Here is an 8,852-nt window from a genome sequence, read left to right on the forward strand (position 1 = left end):
TCCTCTGCCAGAGGAACAGGTTGGCTGGTTGGGCCTGGGCCTGTGGCCAAGGGGAAAAGCAGACAATACGCGGGAGTCACCCTGACCGCCTGGGACGGGTTGTGCAACTTCCGCCCCCGGGCCTCCAAATAAGACTGTGGCCCCTGGACTTTGAGCTCTCGGCAGCCCTCTCCCCTCCCCCAGGGCCCAGGCCCTCCAGCTTAGGGGAGTGGACAGGGTATTTTCTTAGTCCCAAGGGTGGCCAGGTGGCTCTGGGTTCTGTGAGAAGGGTCTCACCAAGAGGGATCAGAACACACACCATGCGAGCCAGTGGAGGAGGCCGGCCAAGGGAGGCTCCGTGTGAAGGCGTGTGCACGTGTGTGTGTGTGTGTGTGTGTGTGTGTGGACAGCAGTGAGGTGGGTGGGAGGTTGTGCCTGGGGCATAGTCATCCCCATGGTCACTGTCATCGGGGAGTAATCCTAGAGGGCTGCCTGGCTGCTGCTCTGAGCCCATGGAGGTGCCTGGGAGCAAACGCACCAGTCTGCCTGGGAAGTGAGTCCAGGAGTTCAAGGGCGCCTGGGTGAGCTGCTGGGTGTGTGCGTGAGTCCTTCTCCTGCATGCCCGTTGTGGGACACGGTGCGGATGGCGTATATGTGAGATGATGTCCACGGGGGTGATTCCATGGGGCCACGTGTGGGTTGTGTGGCTCTGAGTGTGTCCTGATGAGTGTGCATGTGAGTGTATCCCTGTATGTGTGAACACTGCGGGGGGTGCTTTTGTCTGTCCACTGTGGGTACAAAGGTATGGCTGTGATTGTGCCTGAGGGAGGCCCCGGTTGTTGAGCCTGCGGTCTCCGGGGCGGTGTGGTGGTTTAGGGTCACGTGTGGCCTCTGGTGCGGGTGACTGCACACGAAGTGTGGAGGCTCGCGCGGGTGCTGGTGTAGGATTCGGGTCCCTGGGGACTTGGTCCAGCTCATCACGCGCTTCACCCCATCGCTCCCCTCAAACCTGCCGAGGACTCTGCATGCTTCCACCGAGTCTGCATTCTGAGCCCCAATGTGTCCTCCCGTACCAGGAGGGTGAGGTTGGACGGGAGGAGTTATCAGCCTCCTCCTACCATTGTGGGCACTTGTGTAAGACCCCTAAAGAACACATATAATATGAGGAAATCAAGAGCCCAGACATCCTAGGACTTACCTTGGCCCCTGGGTAAGAGGCAGGAAGCTTTAAAGTAATAGGGGAAGCCAGGAACCCGGAGCCTGGAATGGGGTACATCCAGAAAGGGTCCGAGGGATCTGCTGGACCTCCCAGCTGACCAGGACCTGCTGTGGCCTAGAGGCAGGGGGCTGTCTGGAGTGACCTTGACCTGGAGTTCTGGAAAGGGAGAAGGGGTGGGTCATGGCCAGGAGCCCTCTGTGAGCAGCCCCCAACAAAAGTCTCAGGGGCACTGGTTGGAAGGGAGGATGACACCTCTCTACTCACTCAAAGGAGTCTGTCCTGGCTTCCTCGTTCCTTGACAGGTGGGGCCCTGCGTGACCTTCCTGTCAGGGAGGAGCCTTCATTCCCCTTGGGGCTGGTTTGAAAATTCAAGGCTTTGGCCTGAGCCCAGGGATGATCCCAAAGCTGGGGGAAAAGATACACTCACTGAACACCTGCTAGGTCCAGGCCCCCCGCGGGCCAGCGGCGGGGGGCAGGTAGGGGTGCTCCTTGCCACCATCACCGCCTTCACCCCCTTCTCTACCCCAACTCCTAGCCGTTCCTCCCAGCCGCCGTGCAGACAAGCCTTTGTGCAGCATAGTAATGAGATAGCATTGAAGAATCATTGCACAATATCTTTGCTGCAAAGGGCAGTGTTAGCACTAGACAGTTCTGTTTGCCGGGAGCAGGTTCACTGCAAAGAGCTTGAAGGAGGGACACCTGGGTGGCTCAGTTAGTTATGCGTCTGTTTTCAGCTCAGGTCATGATCCTGGGATCCTGGGATGGAGCCCGAATCCGGCTACCTGCTCAGTGGGCAGTCTGCTTATCCCTCTGCTCTGCTCGTGCTTTCTCTCAAATATATAAATAAAATCTTTAAAAAAAAAAAAAAAAAGAGAGAGAGAGAGAGAGAGAGCCCGAAGGAGCTACAGCCCATCCAGTCCTGGTGTGATGTGCCCACAAGGCTTGGATTCTGACCCCAACCACTCAGGGCAAGGACCCTGGGCTTGGAGAAGAGGGAGGAGATTCTAGGCGAAGGAAAGTTCTGGATGTCTTCCTCAAAAGTCAGGGCCAGCAGGAGCAATAGACGATTCTGCCGGGGGCAGGGGCTGCCTGATTCAGGACCAGAGTCCCTGTGGGGCTGAAGACAAGTTAGTTGTCCCAGCTTTGGAGGAGCTGAAGACAAGATAGTCGTTAGTCTTGGAAAAAGGACACCCCGCCCCCACAAAGCGGAGGGAGAAGGGGAGAAGTAGCCTGGCTTCTCCCATCTCCCCAGTCCCTTCCCAGCACTTCCCATTCGCGCAGCCCAGCAAGAAGCCAGTTGGCCAAGGAGCCGGGGAAGGGCAGTTTGTAGGAGCCGGGCAGCTGCGTATGAAAGCAGATGGGCAACGCCCTGCACTTGCCCATGTCCCGCTCTGCAGGCGCTGGGAACTCGGGAAAAGCAAAGAAAGACCTGGCACCATCCCCGGGACTGTGGATATGACAGAGTTTTGATAAGAGTTGAATGGATGGCGCATACACACACACACACACACACACACACACACACACCCCTTTCTCGGTGCCACGTGCTCCCTGAGTGGTGGCTTCATGCTGTCCCTGCCACAGCCCAGAGAACTCAGGACAGGGCCCCCGTGCCGTAGTCGAGGAAACCGAGGCTTCCAGAAGGGAAGTCGCTTCTCTCGAGCCCCACAGCTGGAAAAGGGCAGAGCCAAGAACCCACCTCACCTCAGTGTGACTCCGGGGACCCCGGGCCTAGGACACAAGTGGGAAGTCTGCTGGCAGGTCCTAGTGTTGGGAGCAGATGCTGAAGATGAATCTGGGTTGGAGGGGCTGGGTAAAATTCTCTGAAGAAGAGAGGCCTTGGAGGGGTGAGGCCGACTTGGGGGGGAGCCACGGATGGCAGATTGGGGAGCGGAGTGTAGTGGTAATGAACAGGACTTGGGGGCCCAACAGGCCGGGTCAGATGTGCTCTGCCACATGCCGGTGGTGCGACTGGATCTCCGTGCCTCCGTTTCTCATCTGTAAAATGGGCGTAATAGTGAGAGTAGTCCCTGCTTCGCAGGGCTGTGTGAAAACCGAGAGCTGGATAAGCATTTGCTGCTAGTACGTGTCATTCTTATTTCTGCTTTATAGGTGAAAAACGGAAGCTCTGAGAGGTAGAGCCGATCAACGAAGATGGCACCACTAGGAAGCAGGATATGACTGAATCTGTGCCGACCCTGTGGCTCTCCCGCCCACCCTTTCCTTCTCTGTCTCCCCCCTCCGACCCCTCCTCAGACTCCTTCTTTACCTCTGTGGCCCACACAACCCAGCCCCGCTGTGATGTGGAGTTGTCCTTCTCCTTGTGTCTCCCCTCTGATAAGTCACCTCCTCCTGTCGGGCCTCCAGGCTTGGGGATGCCACCAGCTTCCTGCTGTTGATGCTCTCTGGGTTGCAGCCTCATCCCCCACTGGGTTTCTCAGCTCTTCTAATCCTTCCAACCAGCCCCTGTTTTAACGTCCCTCCCTGAGAAACCTAGTATTTCAGTGTTCCTGCCAAAACCCCGAAGTCGCTGTCTATTGTGGGATTCCTTGGACCAGGAACCCTTCCCCATGCCTTTCCTATGTTAATGTACCGGTTGGGAACCCTCACCCCACTTGACAGAGAGAGAAGCAGGGCATCTGGAGAGGAGAAGCCATTCACCTGCAGTCACACCGCTAGTGACGGGCCGGGCTGGGGTTCCCAGTCACGAGGTGGAAATCCAGAGCCTGCGCCCCGCCACCTCGCCTGCCGCTGGCTGTCCTAACAGCCAGGTGACTATCTAGGCACCAGAGCCCTGCTCCGATGGTGACCTCGCTCTGGAACTTCTCCGTCTGGCCGCTCTGCCCCATGATGGACCTCAGAGACCCGACTGTGCCCGGCATCCCTGCAAGTTCTGTCCAGCTGAAGACCCCAGTGTCTGCCGAGGGGCCAGCATGTTCTGTGGTCTCCCAGATGCGGGAGTCTCTTTCTGCCAGCCTCTCCCCGCCCCCACCCCCCGCCGCTGCTGTCTTGCCACTCTATGCCAGGACCCTCGATGACTCACCACCCAGAGCTTTCACTTCCTTCTTCTTGCAAAGGCTCCTGACCTCTTGCAGCTGCAGAGAGGCCGGGGGCTTGAGGCAGGAGGAGCAGCCATGGGCCCTGCTGAGGGCTCCTTGCCTGACACCGGCCTGGGCCCGACTCTCTCCAAATGGCCAGTCATCTATACAGGCTGGCATACCGGGAGATCGGCCTAGAACGTTTAAGCTGGAATGGAGGCTTTCATACTTACTGATGGCATCGGAGGGACCCAGCTTCTTTCTGTCCTTCCTGCCTTCATGCATGGATGCGTTTATGCTTTCCTCCCTTCGTTCCCTCATTTAACAAATCTGGCCTGGCCTCCGATGTACCAAGTAGTTCCCAGTGGACCAAGGAACCAGGTTCATTCTCGGCCCATGAGGAGCTCCCATGAGGAGCCCCCTTTCTGCAGACAGAAAACCCAAGCAGGATTAAAGAAAACCCAACACAGTAGGGAAGCCGTGGAGATTCTTCTGAGATCTCTTCGCACAGCTTACCGGTGTGTGTACACAGAAATGCTTCCTCATCACCACCTGGGGTTCCCTCTCCCTTTACAGCACTCTATGGCTCCCAGGGGCTCCAGGGAGCGGGCAAGGGGCCAGGCTAAAAATAAAGCTTCACTGAGCCTCCTAGGTACAGGTGTGTTGTATAACCTCCTAGACTAAGAGGCGGCACCTGGTTAAATGATTCTGATGTGGAGTCAGACCTGGGTTACCCACTAGTCATTTTCTGACCATGGGACCTTAAGGAAGTTGATCATCTCTGAGCCTTGGTTTGCTCTTCTATAAAATGAAGCTGTTGATGGCCTCAGTGTTGTGTTTTTGCAAGAATTCACTGAGACCCTCTTACCAGAGCACTGGTACTCTGAGCACTGAAGTGCTTGGGAAACGCCATCTGTCCCAGTGACTGCTGCTGCTCATTCCGAGGCTCTGTGGGTCCCCAATCCTGCTCGTATGTGCGTGCGTGTGTGCACGTGGCTGTCTAGGGGGTGGTCAGGGAGGGCTTCCCAGAAGAGGTGACACTGGTGTTGCGTCTTGAAGGAGAAAGTGGAGGAAATGCATTGCAGGTAAAGGGAGAGGCCTGATGTGGTCAGAGTGTGGGGAGTACTTTGGGGGCAGGCAGCGGCCTGGAGGAGTGAGCCTGGGCTCCTCAGGCCTCAATGCTGCAGCCTGCGGGGGGCCGACTGTTGGATCTGGGTGGGCGGGGGCTGCCCCAGCTTGGTATCTGAGATGCTGGCAGCTCTCACCCCGCTGCCCCTCCCGTTTCTGGGCCTCCACTTCCTTCCCCTGCACACACCACAGAGGCGTTTCAGAGGAAGCTGCTGCTTATTTTAGCCGTGATCCCTGGACACCCCCACCCACAGCTGCCCCTGCCCCTCTGGGCCTCTGAAAAGGCATCAGGCCACTCTTTTGAGTCACGGCCCAAAGCACTTATGGTTGAGAGCCAAGTCCTGCCCCCCTTCCCTGCAGCAAACCAAGCCCAGTCTCAAAGCTGGGAGACATGGGTTCAAGCCTAGATCGGATGCTAACTTGCTAGACCACGTCCCGGTCCCTTCACCTTCCAAGCCCTGGATTCCCACTGGGGCTCTGGGACCCGGCACTGGGCAGGCCCCAACCTCTGGATGGACAGATCGAGTTGGGGGTGTGGGGTAGAAGCTTACACTTTGGAGGTCTGTCCTTAAGAAAAACAGAATCACAAGTACAGATTTATTTATGAAAGTACATTTCTATTTAGAAAGGATCTGGGGAAGTGAGGAGCCCCAAAACTCTTTTCTACAAATCTGCGTTGGAGAGGGTCCCCCCCAATCCTCAGAAGCCAGTGGGGAAACTGAGGCGAAGAGAGACGATGTCACTGTCTCTACATGGTCCCATAGCTGGGGACTGGAAGGCTAGGATTTGAACCCAGATTTGTCAGGCATCAATGCCCACATTTCACCCCCTTGTAGCCCCTCATAGCCCCACTGGGGTGAGGAGGGCATGAGGGAGGAAGGGAGAGAGACTGCGAGCACAGGACAGCAGCCAGACAGACTCACTCAAGTCCCAGCTCTGCCCCTTTCTAGCCGTGTGACCCCTCCGGAGCCTCAGTGTCCTCATCTGTAAGTGGGGGGAGGGAGAGCCGTGGGGGGCTCTCTGCAGCAGCTGGCACGTGGGGGTTCCATTTCTGCCTTCACCTGGGTCTTCTAAGTTGCCCTGAGCCACACTCAGAATGCTGATGACTAACCCTTGTCTAGCGCTCCCCTGGCGCCGGGCAGGGCTCTGACTACAGCCACTGAAACATTAAACTTTGAATCCTCACAACAACGTGAAGGGGTACGTGCTCCCGTGTCCCAGATGAGGAGACCAAAGCCCTGCATCCGTGCCAGGAACTGGGCTGGGCACCGGAGATGCAGCCGTGACATGGCGAGGGCCTTTGGTCCTGAGGATCTCAAAGCTGGCAAGATCAGAGGAGTCAGCGCCTTTGCTCTTAGAACCCCAGAAGGATGCTGGCAAGTGTACCATCTGGGGTCTCAGGGGAGTCTCAAGGGAGCAGAGAGGAAGGAGCCCTTCCTTCGGACCAGAGCCTTCGTGCAGGGTGTGGCACTTGGAACAGAGCCCTGCGGATTCCCAAAGGAATTTTCCAAGCTGATCAGAGTGGAGGGGCGTTCTAGACACAGGGCACAGCACATACAAAGTCAAGAGGCAGAAGGATGCTTGTGGGGAAGGGGAAGGAACCAGGCGTTAGTGGATTTGGGGAAGTTAGTGGGCCAGGAGTAGTACAGAGGAGGCTAGAGAATGAGCTCCCCGGTTGCCGCTCTCTGGCTTGGCTTCCAACCCGGCTTCAGTCCTGCGGGAGCCGTGTCTGTGAGGGGCCGGGCTGCTTGTGTGCAGGACAAGCGCAGGATGCAGGACCTCAGTCACGGGCAGTCCCTGACATTGGTCTTTGGGTTGGGAAGCCCGTGGCAAGGCCCTAGCATGACCCTTCGCTGCCTCCTCTCCTGCTCTACCTTTGACAGTTCGGAAGCCTTCCCCAGTGACGTGAAGCAGGGGAAGACGAGGGTCCCCCGTAGGGTCGCCCCACTGACCAGTTTCTCGCCTCCTCAACTGACCGACCACCTGTCCCCGCTTCCGTCCACCCAGGAGCCCGTATGCACATGCTTACCCTGGGCAGCACTGCTCCTGCATTGCCCGTGTCCCCTCAGTCCACCTCTGAGGTCCTCGGCTCTGCAGCGACTATCCTGGCTGCGGCGGCGGGGGGGGGGGGTGGGGAACGACACCCCCTATCCCAGCCCCAACCTCCATGTCTCCTAGTCCCTGCCTAGAACTTTCTCTGGTGCCGCGGAAGCCAACTTCCCCCAGGGCACCTAGAAATGCTAGGGCTAGAATGTCCGCAAGGCACCTTCACCCACTGACAGATGAAGGACAGTGATCAAACACTCCAGCTTGCCGGTCTCTGGGGAGGGCGACTCTAGGGACATTGCACTGTGGCTCAGTGGATCCCCAGTGGGACTGAGGCCTAGGCGCCCAGCAAGTCACCTGCTCATGGTACCCTTTATTGGGTTTTCTCCCTTCCCTGTCCTATCTCCCCCCTCCCTTACTCCTCCCGCCCTAGACTACCGCCTCCCGGAGAAGCTACCTTGGCTCTCACTGTCCTCCTCATGCCCCCTCCCATTGACCTGTTCATGCGTTTGTCCAGTTGGCAACTATTCATGGCTCCCACTCTGCAAGATGAGGGAGACACAGCCTTGTCCTCCAGAGCCTGTTAATGTGTGTAGATGGACGCAGGCTCCTGGGGGGCACGGCTGAGCCCTCAGCCTCCACCCGCCTGGCACAAGAGGAGATAAGTCATGGGTGAAGCCACTTCCTTACCCAGCCGTTGTTCCCCACCCTTGGCTCTCTCCTGTGTGTAACTTTCCAAGGAAGCTTCTAGCAGCCTGTGTTGTGTGCGGCAGGAAGGAAGGAAGAACAATAGTTAGCACTTGTGTGCTCACTTCACTGGAGCTGCCTTACCCGTATGAAGCCCATTCATCTTCCCAGCAGCCCCAGGAGGGAGGGATACGCGTAATATGTGCTCCATTTCACAGATGGGGAAAGCGAGGTACTAAAAGCCTCACCAGAAGTGATGTGGGTAAAAAGATGCAAAGCTGAGATTTTGGTCCAGACAGTCTGACCTCAGAGCCTCTTGTTTAGCTTCTGTGCTTTGCTGTTTGCAAAAGGAGAGAAGGCGGGAGGGGAGTCAGTTTGATGCAGAAGAAAGGATTCAAATGCACAAGAGGGTCTGGGAAAAGAAGGCAGATCAGCACCAAAAAAAAAAAAAAAAAAAAAAGAAAAAGCCTGAAAACATGCTTCCACACTAGTGTGCTCTAGCACTCCCAAATCCACGAATGCCGTGTGCACACAAAGACAAGCCTACACAAGAATGTGTGTTTAGCTAAAAGCATATGTATCCATGTAAGTGTGCAAACACGTACGTGCCCTACACAGATTTGCATGCATCTGGATATCCAAAGGCCACCACCCACCCACACACGTTTGCACACGTGGGCAGGCACTGACACGCATGCATGTTCAGAGACGGACGCACGCACCCACACATTACATGTTTATTTGCACCCGCGCGC

General features: G+C 56.9%; 2 long non-coding RNA genes across 2 annotated transcripts; one reads left to right on the top strand and one right to left on the bottom strand.

The window, feature by feature from the left end:
* Positions 1 to 482: 482 nt before the first annotated feature.
* On the top strand, positions 483 to 5,055 carry LOC116570961. Its single transcript, XR_004277616.1, has 2 exons — positions 483 to 560; positions 3,311 to 5,055. It is a non-coding gene; the product is annotated as an uncharacterized LOC116570961 (long non-coding RNA).
* LOC116570960 lies at positions 2,111 to 3,944 on the bottom strand. The gene is made up of 3 exons (XR_004277615.1): positions 3,860 to 3,944; positions 2,903 to 3,196; positions 2,111 to 2,350 (listed from the first exon to the last, which is right to left on the bottom strand). It is a non-coding gene; the product is annotated as an uncharacterized LOC116570960 (long non-coding RNA).
* Positions 5,056 to 8,852: the final 3,797 nt, after the last annotated feature.

The sequence above is a fragment of the Mustela erminea genome, chromosome 12, assembly GCF_009829155.1.
Source record: "Mustela erminea isolate mMusErm1 chromosome 12, mMusErm1.Pri, whole genome shotgun sequence".
NCBI classification, from domain to species: domain Eukaryota; kingdom Metazoa; phylum Chordata; class Mammalia; order Carnivora; family Mustelidae; genus Mustela; species Mustela erminea.